This window comes from Cynocephalus volans, chromosome 5, assembly GCF_027409185.1.
Source record: "Cynocephalus volans isolate mCynVol1 chromosome 5, mCynVol1.pri, whole genome shotgun sequence".
Classification (NCBI taxonomy): Eukaryota; Metazoa; Chordata; class Mammalia; order Dermoptera; family Cynocephalidae; genus Cynocephalus; species Cynocephalus volans.
The window spans coordinates 127,357,174-127,371,380 of NC_084464.1; positions in this window are offsets into that span (position 1 = coordinate 127,357,174).

Genomic DNA, 14,207 nt, shown 5'->3' on the forward strand with positions numbered 1-14,207 from the left:
CCAAAAGCTTTGTCCATTATCCAAATCCATTGTTTGTTCTTGTATTCCTTCTAGATTAGTCATCACTTCTGAAATAAATTTTATTTCTGTCTTTTCTGAGTCCCCCCCTTTTCTTTTCAAGTATTTCTCTTTTTTCCATCAGCTCATTTCTGACTGTTTTAATTGTTCTTACATTCTTTCATATTTTCTATTATTTTCTTAAATTCTTTTAGCTTGTTTTGAAATATTAATGCTATGATTTGAATGTGTCTTCTAAATTTCATGTGTTGGAAACTTAATCCCCAATGCAACAGTGGTGAGAGATGGGACCTTTAAGAGATTATTAGGTCATGAGGGCTTATGGATATAGGTTATTTATCGCAGGAGTGGGGTCCTTATATAGGATAAAGTTCCCTCCCCATCTCTCTCTCCCTCTTTCTCATGTACTCTATTGACATTCCACCTTGTGGCATGGCGTGACACAGCAAGAAGGCCCTTGCCAAATTCCGGCCCCTCAACCTTGGGCTTTCCAGCCTCCAACTATAAAATATAAATCTCTGTTCTTTATAAATTTGCCTAGTCTGTGGTAATATGTTATAGCAACAAAAAATGGACCAAGACAATTAGGGAATATTTTTTATCTGTTTTGTGAAATGTTTTCTGGCATGCTTCTGTTGTCTACATGAATATTATTCTGCTCAATATTTTTCTTTACAAAAACTTTGCATGGTATCTGCCCCCAAGTCATTGCTCTTGCTGATTTTAAGTGAAGAGAGTTTTTCTGTATTCATAGAAAGGAAGGATCAAGTCAGATTTCCTAACTTCATGGTTCTGAACTTCACCATATTTTTTTTCTGGACCTTCTTTTCTCTTTGCCCTTAGTGTCTCCACCCTGATTCCATTTAGCTTGTCTTCCCATGCATTATTCCTTAGGTTGGGTGTTTGTTTTAAAAGAGGCCTTAGGTTGGTCCATTTGGAAAGTTCTTAGTATTCAGATAACCCTGTGTATTAGTCAGGGTTCTCCAGAGAGACAGAATCAATAAGATATCTTATAATTATGAGAGGGATTTATTAGGGGAATTAGCTCATGTGACTGAAGAAAAGTCCCATGATAAGCTGCCTGGTTGCCAGTAGTTTGGCTCAGCCCAAGTCCAAAGGCCTCAAAACCAGGGAAGCTTATGGTGTTCTTGTTGTAAGATCTGGAACCCAAAGGCTGAAGAGTCTTGAGCTCTGATGTCCACGGGCAGGAGAGAAGAGTGTATACCAGCTCCAGTGGATTGAGAGAGAGCTTCACCTCTTTCTTCTGTCTTTTGTTCTTTCCGGACCCCCAGTGGATTGGATGGTTCCCACCCACATTGAGGGTGGGTCTTTCCCACCCAGGCCACTCAGAGTCTCATACTAATCTCTGCTGGAAACAGCCCCACAGACACACCTAAAAAGATAGCTTTACCAGGTTGCTCAGCATTCCTTCATTTAACCAAGTTGACACCTAGAATTAACCTTCACAAGTCAACCCCTTGTCCACTTGGTATCCATACTATCTCCTTAAATCACACTTAATTTTCAAATGGTATAATAACATAATAGTTTCATCTAACATGATGCACTATCCTGTGTACAACCAGAAATGCATTAATCCCTTTCCAAAAGGAAAAAGATAAAGTCCTTAGATGATATTTACCCTTGTGCCAATATCCCATAACTTAAAATTGCAAATACTATGAGGTAAGGTTAACAATATTTAAATGCCGGTATAAAGTCAGTAAGTCTCATTGTACATGATAAAGAACAAGAGGAACAAAAACAAAGATAAGTGCTTGATATGTGTACAGTATATATACATACAGACATATTCTTATCACAACAGGGAGAACAATTACAATCCTCATTTCTGTAACTGGTCACATGATCAAAGCTGTTATTTATAACTAACTTCTTCTACTACTATTTTGTATTCCCTTTGCCTTCAGCAAGCACCTCAGTGGCTCATGGTTCCTTACCTGGTGGAGTGACCCAAACCTTCATCCATGAAGAGTCTGTGCCATTTGTAGCCTTGCCTGGATTTGGCTGTTGTAATTTTCCATTGATCTTAATCATAGGGCATCATAGTACTAAGAGAGGTCCTAAGGGATCTCCTGTATTCCAGACATAATCTTTCTTACCTCCATTGTGAAGTATTAATCCAACTTCCCCTTGGTAGTCTGGGTCAATCACCCCAGCCAACACTGTAACTCCTTTCTTAGCCTGTTGATTTAGAGGCATGAGGAGCTCAAAGTGGCCAGGTGGCAGCTTTAACTTCCAGTTCAATGGGATCATTTTTGTGTCTCCTGATGGAAGCATTCCTCCCTCTGGAACCAAGACCTCTAGACCAGCAGAGCATAAAGTTGCATGGACAGGAAGCAAAAATTTTGCTAATGGGTGCCTAGGGGTAATGATGAGTGGTGCCACTTCCATTTCCATCCCTTGATTCCTGGACCTGTGAATCCTGGCTATGGGAGAAACAGTACCATATATTGGGTGCTGATTTAGAGCATATACAGCCTTCCGGAGAACTCTGCCCCAGCCCTGCAAGGAATTGTCACCTACTGGTGCTGTAACTGTGACTTCAAAAGGCCATTCCACTGTTCTGTCAGACCGGCTGCTTCAGGATGATGGGCAACATGGTAAGACCAATGAATTCCATGAGCGTGAGCCCATTGCCACATGTCTTTAGCTGTGAGGTGAGTTCCTTGGTCAGAAGCAATGCTGTGTGGAATGCCATGATGGTGAATAAGACATTCTGTGAGTCCACGGATGGTGGTTTTGGCAGAAGCCTTTTGTGCTGGGAAAGCAAATCCATATCCAGAGTAAGTGTCTATTCCAGTAAGGACAAAATGCTGCCCCTTGCATGATGGAAGCGGTCCAATGTAATCAACCTGCCACCAGGTGGCTGGCTGATCACCCCGGGGAATGGTGCCATATCGGGAGCTCAGTGTTGGTCTCTGATGCTGGCAGATTGGGCACTCAGTGGTTGCCATAGCCAGATCAGCCTTGGTGAGCAGAAGTCCATGTTGCTGAGCCCATGAATAAACTCCATCCCTGCCACCATGGCCACTTTGGTCATGAGTTCACTGGGCAATGACAGGGGTGGCTAGAGAAAGATGCTGACTAGTATCCATAGAATAGGTCATTCTATCCACCTGATTATTAAAGTCCTCCTCTGTTGAGGTCACCTTTAGATGGGCATTCACATGATCTTTCTGCTCTGTGGTCCCTTGAACTCACTCATAAGTCACACCCTTCCCTTCCCTTCTTTCTTCCCTTCTTTCTTAGTGCCCAGTTATGGGTGAGAACGTGGTGTTTCTTTTTCCTTGTCTGGCTTATTTCATTTAACATAATTTTCTCCAAACTCATCCATGTTGCTGTAAATGGCAGAATTTCATTCCTTTTTATGGCTGAGTAGTGTTCCATTGTGTATAAATTTTCCTTATCCAGTCATCTGTCACTGGACACTTAGGTTTTTTCCATACTTTGGCTACTATAAATAGAGCTACAATGAACATGGGAGTGCAGGTATCCCTTTGACATGATGATTTCCATTCCTTTGTATATATCCCCAGTAGTGGGATCACTGGATGATACGGTAGTTCTATCTCTAGTTGTATGAGGAAATTCCATACTGTTTTCCATATGGACTCCACCAACAATGGAGGACTGTTCTCCTTTCTCTGAATCCTCACCAGTGTTTGTTATTTTCAGTATTTTTAATAATGGCCAGTATAACTGGGGTGAGATGTGGTTTTGATTTGCATTTCTCTGATGACCAGTGATGCTGAGCATTTTTTCATGTACTTGTTGGCTGTTTGTATGTCTTCCTTCAAAAAATGTCCATTCATCTGCTTTGCCCATGTTTTAATAGGATTATTTGGTTACTTACTGTATAGTTGTTTGAGTTCTTTGTGTATTCTGGATATTAATCCCTTGATGGATATATAGTTTGCAAATGTCTTCCCCCATTCCATGGGTTGTCTTTCCATTCTGTTGATTATTTCCTTTGCTGTGCAGAAGCTTTTTAGTTTGATATAATTCCATTTGTTTTTTTGTTTTGTTTTTTTTCTTTAGTTGCTTGTACCTTTGGGTCTTATTTATAAAGTCTTTGCCCAGTCCTACTTCCTGGAGTGTCTCCCCTATTTTCCATAAGTGATTTTATGGTTCTGGGTCTTGTACTTAAGTTTTTAATACATTTTGAGTTGATTTTTGTATATGGTGAGAGGAACAGGTCCTGTTTCATTTTTCTGTGTATGGATGTCCAATTTTTCCAGCACCATTTACTGAAGAGGCAGTCTTTTCCCCAATGTATGTTCTTGTTGCCTTTGTCAAAGATCACTTGGCTGTACATATGTGGGTTGATTCCCAGGTTTTCTATTCTGTTCCATTGACCCAAGTGTCTGTTTTTATGCCAGTACCATGCTGTTTTGGTTATAATAGCTTTGTAATATAATTTGAAGTTGGGTACTGTTATGCTTCCAGCTTTGTTGTTGTTGTTGTTCAGGATTGCTTTGGCTTTTCAAGGTCATTTTTTTTGTTCCATATAAATGTTAGGATTGCTTTTTCTGTTTCTGTGAAGAATGTCATTGGTATTTTGATGGGGATTGCTTTGTGTAGTATGGACATTTTCACAATGTTAATTATTCCAATCCAAGGGCATTAATTTCTTTCAGTAGTGATTTATACTTCTTATTGTAGAGATCTTTCATCCCCTTGGTTATACTGATTCCTAGGTATTTTATTTTTTTGGTGACTATTGTAAATGGGCTTGCCTTCTTGATTTCATCTTCTGCTAGTTCATTACTGGAGTATAAAAGCAATAATGACTTTGGGGGGTTGATTTTATACCCTGCAACATTACTGAAATTGTTAATCAGCTGTTAGGTGTTTTTGGTAGAGTCCATAGGTTTTTTCTGTATATAATATCATGTCATCTGCAAATAAGGACAGTTTGACTTTGTCCTTTCCAGTCTGGATGCCCTTTATTTCTTTCCTTTGCCTGATTGCTCTGGCTATTACTTCCAATACTATGTTAAATAAAAGTAATGAGAATGGTCATCCTTATCTTGTTCCTGTTCTGAAAAGCTTTGAGATTTTCCCCATTCAAGATGATATTGGTGATTGGTTTGTCATAAATGGCTTTTATTGTGTTGAGATTAATTTCCTTTTATACTTAATTTTGCCAAGAGGATTTATAATGAAATGATGTTGAATTTTGTAAAATGCTTTTTCTGCATCTATTGAGATAATCATATGGTTTTTGTCCTTGGGTTTGTTGATGGGATGTATCAAATTTATTGATTTGCATATTTTGAATCATCCTTGTCTCCTTGGGATGAATCCAAGGAGATTGATCATGGTTTATAATTTTTTTGATGTGTTGCTGTATTCTGATTGCTAATATTTTGTTAAGGATTTTTGCATCTATATTCATCAAGTATATTGGCCTGTAATTTTTCTTGTATCTTTTTCTGATTTTGGTATCAGGATGATGGTGGCCTCATTAGCATGAGTTTGGGAGAATGGCTTCTGTTTCTATTTTTTGGAATAGTTTGAAGTGGTGTTAATTCTTCTTTAAAAGTTTGATAGAATTCAGCTGTAATCCCATCTGGTCCTTGGCTTTTCTCTGTTGGAAGACTGCTGATTACTGCTTCAATCTCATTTTTTTATTATTGGTGTGTTCAGGTTCTCTGTTTCTTCTTGGTTCATTCCTGGTTTTTGTATATGTCCAGAAATTTATCCTTTTCTTCCAGGTTTTCAAATTTGTTGGCATACAGTTGTTTATAATAATCTCTAATGATTCTTCTTATTTCTGTGGTATTGGATGTAATGTCTCTCTTTTCATTTCTTAATTCTGTGATTTGGATCTTCTCTCTTCTTTTTTTGGTTAACCAAGCTAATGGTTTGTCTATTTTGTTTATCTTCTCAAAAAAAAAAAAAAACCCAAAACAATAAAACCCAACTTTGTTTTGTTGATCTTTTGTGTCATTTTGGGGGTCTCTATTTCATTTAGTTCATTCTGATCTTAATTATTTCTTTCCATGTATCACTTTTAGGATTGGATTGTCATTGTTTTTCTAGTTCTTTGAGGCACAGTTTTAGATTGTTTATTTGAAGTTTTTCAATTCTTTTGATGTAAGCATTTATTGCAATAAACTTCCCTCTTAGTAGTGCTTTTGCAGTATCCCACAGGTTTTGGTATGATGTATCTTTATTTCATTAGTTTCATGAATTTTTTTTTTCCTGTTTAATTTCTTCTTGGACCTGTAGATCATTCAGGAGTCTGTTGTTTATTTTCCATAGACTTGAGTAGTTTCCAGAATTTTGCTTGTTATTGATTTCCAGTTTTAATCAAATATGGTCTGAAAAGATATTTGAAATGATTTCAATTTTTTAAAAATTTGCTGAGGCTTCATTTGTGATCTAATATGTGGTCTATCCTGAGGGACGTTCCATTGCTGATGAGAAAAGTGTGTGTTTTGCAGTTGTTGTATGAAGTGTTCTATAGATATCTGCCAGGTCCAATTGGTCTAAAGTGTAGCTTAAATTCCATATTTCTTTGTTGATTTGTTGCCTGGAAGTTCAGTCCAATGCTTAGAGGGGGTGTTCATGTCATCCACTATTATCATATTAGTGTGTATACATTTTTTTTTAGGTCTAAGAGTGTTTGCTTTACATATTTGGGTGTTCCAGTGTTGGGTGCACGCATATTTATGATTGTTATGTCTTCCTGCTGGATAGATCCCTTTATCACTATATAATGGCCTCCTTTGTCTCTTTTACTCTTTTATGGTTTTTGGTATGAGTCTATTTTATCTGATACAATAAATGAACTCATGCTCATTTTTGGTTTCCATTTGCATGGTATACCTTTTGCCATCCCTTCACTTTTAGTCTGCATATGTCTTTATAGGTGAGATGGGTCTCTTGAAGACAGCATATACCTGGGTCTAGCTTTTTAATCTAATCAGTAAGGCTATGCATTTTGAATGAGGTGTTTAATCCATTTACATTTAGGATTGTTATTGATAAGTATTGCTTTACTCCTGTCATTATATTGCTTTTTGTTTAGATGTTTTAAATATCATTTATTCCTTTCTTTCCCTTTTATTTTTCATATTCAGTTAGTTGGATTTTTGAGGTGACATGATTTAACTTCTTTCTCTTTCTTGGTGGCATTATGGTTTTAACAGTAGATTTTCTCCTTTCTTGTAAACCTGTGATGGTGATTATCAGTTTTTAGATTCCAGATGCAGGACTCCTTTGAGAATTTCTTGCAGTGCTGGTTGTGTGGTAATGAAATCCTATAATTTTTGTTTGTCAGGGAAATACACTATTTCTCACTCATTTCTGAAGGATAACCTTGCTGGGTACAGAATTTTTGGCTGGCAATGTTTTTCCTCTAGTATTTTGAATATATCATCCCATTTTCTTCTGACCTGTACAGTTTCATTTGAGAAGTCTACTGTTAGTCTACAGTCCTCCGCTCTACCAGCTGAGCTATCAAAGGGACACAGAAGTCTACTGTTAGTCTAATGGCAGCTTCCTTATAGGTGATTTTGATGCTTTTCTCTTGCTGCATTTAGAATTCTCTCTTTGTCTTTGAGTTTTGCCAGTTTGACTATCATGTGTCTTAGAGAGGATCTTTTTGGATTGAATCTGTTTGGTGTCCTTTGGGCTTCCTAGATTTGAAGGTCTACATCTCTCCCTATGCTTGGGAAGTTTTCTGTTATTACTTCCTTGAGTAGGTTTTCAATGCCTTTTCCTTTCCCTACCTTTTGAAATACCAATAATTCAGTTGTTTATGTGCTCAAGGTTGTCTGCTAGCTCTCTTAAATTTTCTTCATTTTTCTTAATTATTTTCCCCCTTTTTTCTTGTCTGCCTGGGTTATTCCAAATAGACCATCTTTGAGGTCTGAAATTCTTTCTCCTGCTTGCTCTAGGCTGCTACTCATGCTTTCCATTCTGTTTTTTTATTTCGTTGAGTGAATCCTTCATTTCTAGGAGTTCTGATACATTCTTTTTTAAGGTATTAATCTCTCTGTAAATTTTCTCCTTCACATCCTGGGTATTTTCTCCTGTTTCATTGTGTTCTCTAATTGATTCTTCTCTTATCTCTTTGAGTTTTCTTAAGATCAGTGCTCAGAATTCCTTTCCAGACATCTCAAGGGTTTCCTGCTCTATAGGATCTGGTACTTGAGAATTACCATATTCCTTTAGTGGTGTTGTATCTTCTTGTTTATTTGTAGTTCTAGTATTTTTTCATTGATATTTGGTCTTCTGGTAGGACACTTGTTTCTTCTATTACTCTGAAGTGGGCTATGAGGGGACTTTCTCCTCTATTTGCAGGCTGTGTTGGTGACTCTCCTTGTATCAGTACAGTTGAGTGTTTGGTGGGGTTCCTTGGCTCCACTTTGGCCAGTGAGCTGGCCTCTCTGGGGCTTGGGCAGGCCTGGGTGGGCCTGTGGCTGCCTCAGTGGTTTGTAATTGGGACGAGTATTCTCCTGGGTGCTAGCTCAGTCAATGGATGGGCCCCTCCAAATCAGTTTATTCTTAATCTTTCCTCATGAGTCTAAGAGGATTTGAATTCTTTTTCCTTGAAGAGTTTTAGAAGTAGGTTAGTTAACAATCATTTTGCATATTTGGGGCACTGACTTGCTAGTATTCTATGAATTTAACCATAAGCTCTTTTTAGGTCTTTTGCCATTGTTATAGTGTACCATAATACAATTTAGTCACTTTAGAAAAAGCAGTAACTAAATAAATTCTTAACTAATAGAAAGTGTACCCTTTGTAAATGTGTATATATACATGAATTTACTGTATATAATATGTAGTATATATGATAAAATGCATATCAGAAATTGATTTGGTTTACAATTTTTTAAAAGAGATGTGTGCTTTTTAAAATTAAAACAGAATATGTTGATTTTTTTTTTTTTTGCTTATAGAAGAACTAAGGAGTGCATTCCTATTTTAATCATTTTTGCTTTTATCCTAAATGTTTTATTCTCACCTTATAAAGGAAAGAAGTAATGCTTTTCCAAACTCAAAACCCATTTGGATCTGTGGTTTCTAAATGTCAAGCCCAAATTGAAAACTCTGGAGTTTAAACTTATTTGCTTTTGGCTAAAGTGGCTTCCTGTTTCTAAGAAAGGGAAAAAAAAAAGTCCCAAAAGCCTGTTAAAAAAATCACAAATCTTTCCCAAAACTTAGTAGCTAACAAGACAAAACACTGACAAATTAAGTGCAAATGAATCAAAAAATTTAATGTAAATTAAATTTACCTATAAAATACATTTGGCTTTATAAATTCAACAAGGGAGTAGTAGACTCAGACAAATGTCCTTCAGAAAAAGGCTGAGTTTGGCTAAACCCAAGCATTTGAAAAACACTTTTGGTGGAGATGCATAATGAACCCAAAGTTTGTGCAGCTTTTGTGTTTTTCCTTCTTATAATTTTGTTGTAGTACTTATTCCCACTGCCAACTTCGGATGACCTCCTCCCTGTCCCCTCTCCCCCAAGAAAAAGACAAGGCAGCTGAAAAGTTTGCTTAAACCCCTTAATACTTTTAATCCTTACTTGTTATAATTTGATTACTAAGACAGATTTTCTCTGTGGGCCTCCTATTAAATCACTTTCAAGTTGAAACAAACCAGAAATCCTTTTAAATAACAGAGCTAGTATTCACTTTAAGCTGCTCAGAATTTATACAGGAACTGCTGAATGTCTCTTCTAAAATGCTGTAAATGTGCCCAGAGGCTACTGTGATGGGATTACCTTCTATCCTAACCAAAAATAGGTAAATAAATGAATGAACATGTTTTGGGTTATAAATTAGAGGATAATGTTACTAAGCCTTACATCTGATTTATTTTCCATATTTTTAGATATCAGTGTTGATAGGGTTACCTCAAGTTAACATTGGTAGTATTTTGATCAATGCACTCAATAGTGTAATTTTGTTTGGTTTGATTATGAAAATATGGTCCAAAACCATCTTTACATTATATGTTTTAACATGGAAAAGAAACTGTTTAATGATGTTTAAATGTGCTTTTCCCCCCTCTATTTTTGAGTAGTTTCAGAATGTCCAGGAATGATATAGATCTTGTGCCTTTAAGAAGCTACTTTGAATTATTCACCTGGATTGAGTAACCCAAACTAGAAAATTTATAACAGCTGAGGCCTACCCAGAGGGGAAGAAGAGTGGAAAAAGCAGTAAGCACAGTAATTCTCAACATTTTGTGTGCATGGAAATCTCTAGAGAAATCTCTTAAAAATACAGGTTTCAGGGGCTCAGCTCCAGAGATTCAGATTGAGTAGGCTTAGAGTGATTCCCAGGAATCTGCATTTTAAACATGTGATGTAGGTTGCCTTCAGACCTTAGTTTGATCAATAACTTTATTAGAATTTTAGATGTCATTAAAGAATTTAAGAACAATTTGAGAAATTTATTGTCCAGGATAGAATTGTTTTTTGAAAAGGAAAACTAATTAGCAGTTGTACTCTAGGCAGTGACAGAAAAAGTTGAGACAAAGAGGAGCAAACATAAAAATGATAGGTAGGTTGATGGCTGAAGAAAGAAGATTGATTAAATAGAGAGTGGAAGTGTGTTTTGTAAACTATAAGGAACTTATACTATTTAAAGAGAGTACAGAAGGAGGGATGTGCAGGTATTAGTGTCTAAATAGACACAATATTTTAAATGTCTGTATTAGTCCATTTTCTCTTGCTTATAACAGAAAACCTGAAACTGGGTAGTTTATAAAGAAATGAAATTTATTTCTTACAGTTTTGGAGGCTGGGAAGTCTATGGTCTAGGGGGTGCATCTGGTAAGGGCCTTCTGGGTGAAGGCTCTGTACAGAGTCCTGTGGCAACGTTCGGTATGACTTGGTGAGAATGACATGAGCAAGAGAGTTAACGTGCTCACTTGCTGTCCTTATAAAGCCATCAGAACCACTCTCTGATATCCCATGAAACCATTAACCCATTACTCCATTAATGGATTGATCCATTTACAAGGGCACAGTCCTCATGATCCAATTACCTTTTCAAGGCCTCCCCTTTCAAATGCCGTAATAGAATTTCTTGCCCTCTTAACACTGTTACAATGGAGATTAAATTTCCAATAAATGAACTTTTGGGGCACATTCGACCCATAGCAATATCTATGCTCACTTCTTACAACTCTCAGATAAGATGTCAGGCTAACCATTACAACATAAAATTGGTCCTCTGTCCTGAGCAGCCTGCTCTGAACTGCTTTATACTTTGTGTCCAGACCTGTTCTTGATTTCCTGGCTTGTCACTTCATGACTCATTTCTCTACTAATAAGTCCTCAGATTTGCTTTGACCTCTGGCTTCCCCAATCTAAGCATAATTTAGACTGCTCTAGATACATTACCATTCATTGCTTTGGTCAGATTCTACTTCTTCTACCCACCTCTACTGAACCAGCTCATGCCTTGAAGGATTAGGTCTACTGGAACTGGAGTCAAAGTTTGCCCCATTCCTGTGAGTTCACAACCACCTGTTACTTCCCTCACTGTTCCACTTTTTTTGCTGTCCTTTCTAGCATTGACTGAAGTAACACTTGGCCTTTGATGATATGTTCCATTTGCTGCCTGTTCCAGGGTCAGTTCCAGACAGCTAGGTCAATCTCTATTGGCTTTATTACTCTGGTTAAATCTCTCAGACACCAGTAGTTCTGGAGACCAATACAGATTACCCAAAGTGTGATCCTCAAACAGGCAGCATCAGTATTAGCAGGGAGCTTGTCAGGAATGTAAATTCTTGGGCTCTACCCCAGACCTACTGAATCAGAATCTCTGGTGGGTGGAGCCCAGCAATCTATGTTTTAACAAGGTAAGCCCCACCCTGACTTACTGATTCTGGGTAATGCCAGTGTTGGCCTTTGGTACTTAAAGTATAGTCTGCTGAAGCAGAGCCTATATTTTAACAAAATACCCAAATTTTAGAAGTACTGGTCTGATAACTTTTTTAAAAAAACCAGGCAACTGGTTTTTTAACAAGTTGCCTCAACAGTTTTTAGTCATAACGAAATTGGAGAACATCTGTACTAACACATGTCCTACACTCAAATGAGGGGCAGTTCTGTTCAGTCTCAGCTTGATGTTTTTGGAGAATTTTCTATTTAAATGTATTTCTCCTAATGCTTCTTTGGTTCATAGCACCACTCCTGTGTAATATCTATGTTTCAGAGCTGATTTGAGGCTTGACTACTTAATACCTATAAAACCTGCTGAGATCCTCTGGTAAATCCCAGGGTCAAGGAAGCATCCATAAATTTGAGGCTTTGCTGTCACTGGTACTGTAATAGATTTTACCATAACATTCATATAACTCCCTGCAAAGGACAACTCCGCTTTCAAATCAGGTTCCAAGACAAAATAAACAAACCAAAAAAAAAAAAAAAAAAAAAAAACCAAAAAACAAAACAACAAAACAAAACACTAAGCCTACACCAGCCCATTTCCCCCAAAAGTAGGAAAAGAACCAACAAAGTATACATATATATTCTTTTATCATTCATTCAAACTAATATTTGAACTGAATATTCATTCAAACTATCTTGCTGTTATCCAGAACCTCTGATGAGCTGGCAATATCTTATCTGTCACTACCATGAATTCCCAAGCATGAACTAAAATTTCTTAATAATGAATCAAACTGATGAAATGTTATATTTAGAGATGTAAGCTGCAAATATTCACCTCACAATATGTGTTAAAAAAAAAAAACCAAACCTTCTTTGATCTCTTTTAAAGGTGTTGTTGCAACTTTTAATTGAATTTTCTTGAGAAATGAAAACAAACACATTCCAACTTTACTGAGTGATCTTTGAATGAGTAAACATATTTATTTCATTAGAGATGCTACTAAAATTATAACCCCTATCACACAATCTACCTTTTAATGTAATTACTTATGCCTGTGTCTGTTTTCCCACTAAATTGTTAGTCTAGAGAACAAAGACTGGGTCTCATTTATATTGGTATTTGAAATCTCCACAATGCCTAGTGATGCCTTACAAAACCTCAATAAATGTTTATAGAATGAAAAACTGAATGATGTCTTTATTTCTTCCTAATACTAGAAATTTGCTCATCCTGTGTTTCTTTATTGTATTGCTAACCAAACTTCTGGCTAACTGTTAAGATAACTCAGAGCTCACACCTTATGAAGTTACTTGACTGATACAGCGAGGACCAATTAATCCCTGCAGATTCATCTATTTTCTCTGCTCTGTCAGAAGGGACTGTGAATTAGGTGAAACTAGTAAATAGCTTCACAAAGAAAATAACTAAAGTTGATCTTATCTTCAGTACAAACATAACCTACTCAACTCTTAAAAGTAATAACTTAAAAACCTCATAATAATTTCTTATCCACTAAGGGAAAAGAACATAAATACTGAAAGAAATCATGGCTACTAAATTATGGGAAAGGGCAAAGTAAAGACGATGGCATGTTAATAATAAGAAATTGTTATTTTTGTACGTGAAAAATGATTAAATATTAACAATTTCCTATGGGAAATTTCCTAGGATTCAATTGAAAATAACTTGATTTATGAAAAACAAAGAATATTTCATCATGATATACCATATTCTGTGTCATAAAACCTTAACAAATTTATTAAAAAAAACCTGAAAGCAAGCAAAGTGTGTTCCCAGACTATAGTGTAATTAAAGTAGAAATAAATAACAGAAAGATTACAGGAAAGTCTCCTAACACTTGGCATTTAAACAATGCATTTCAAAATAATCCATGGGTCAACTGAAGATATACTAAAAATGTTTTTGATGGCATAAAAATAAACCTGTAACATATGTAAAATTTTGGAATGCAGTTAAGTAGGCAAAGAGGGAAGTTTATAGCCTTAAATGCTTTTATTAGAAAAGTAAGGTCTCAAATCAAAAATCCAAAATTCCACATTAAGAAACTAAAATAAGAAAAATAATGCAAGAAAAAACGAAGGTAAGAAGAAAAATAAAGATAGCAGAAATCAAAGAATTTTTTTTAAAAAGTGGAAAAACAGAAAAATCAGTGAAACCAAAAGCTGTTTTTTAAAAAAAGATCTATGAAACTGGTAAATGTCTAGCAAGATTGACAAAGCATAAAAGAAGGAAGACACAAATTAACAATATCCAGAATAAAACTGAATATCATTAT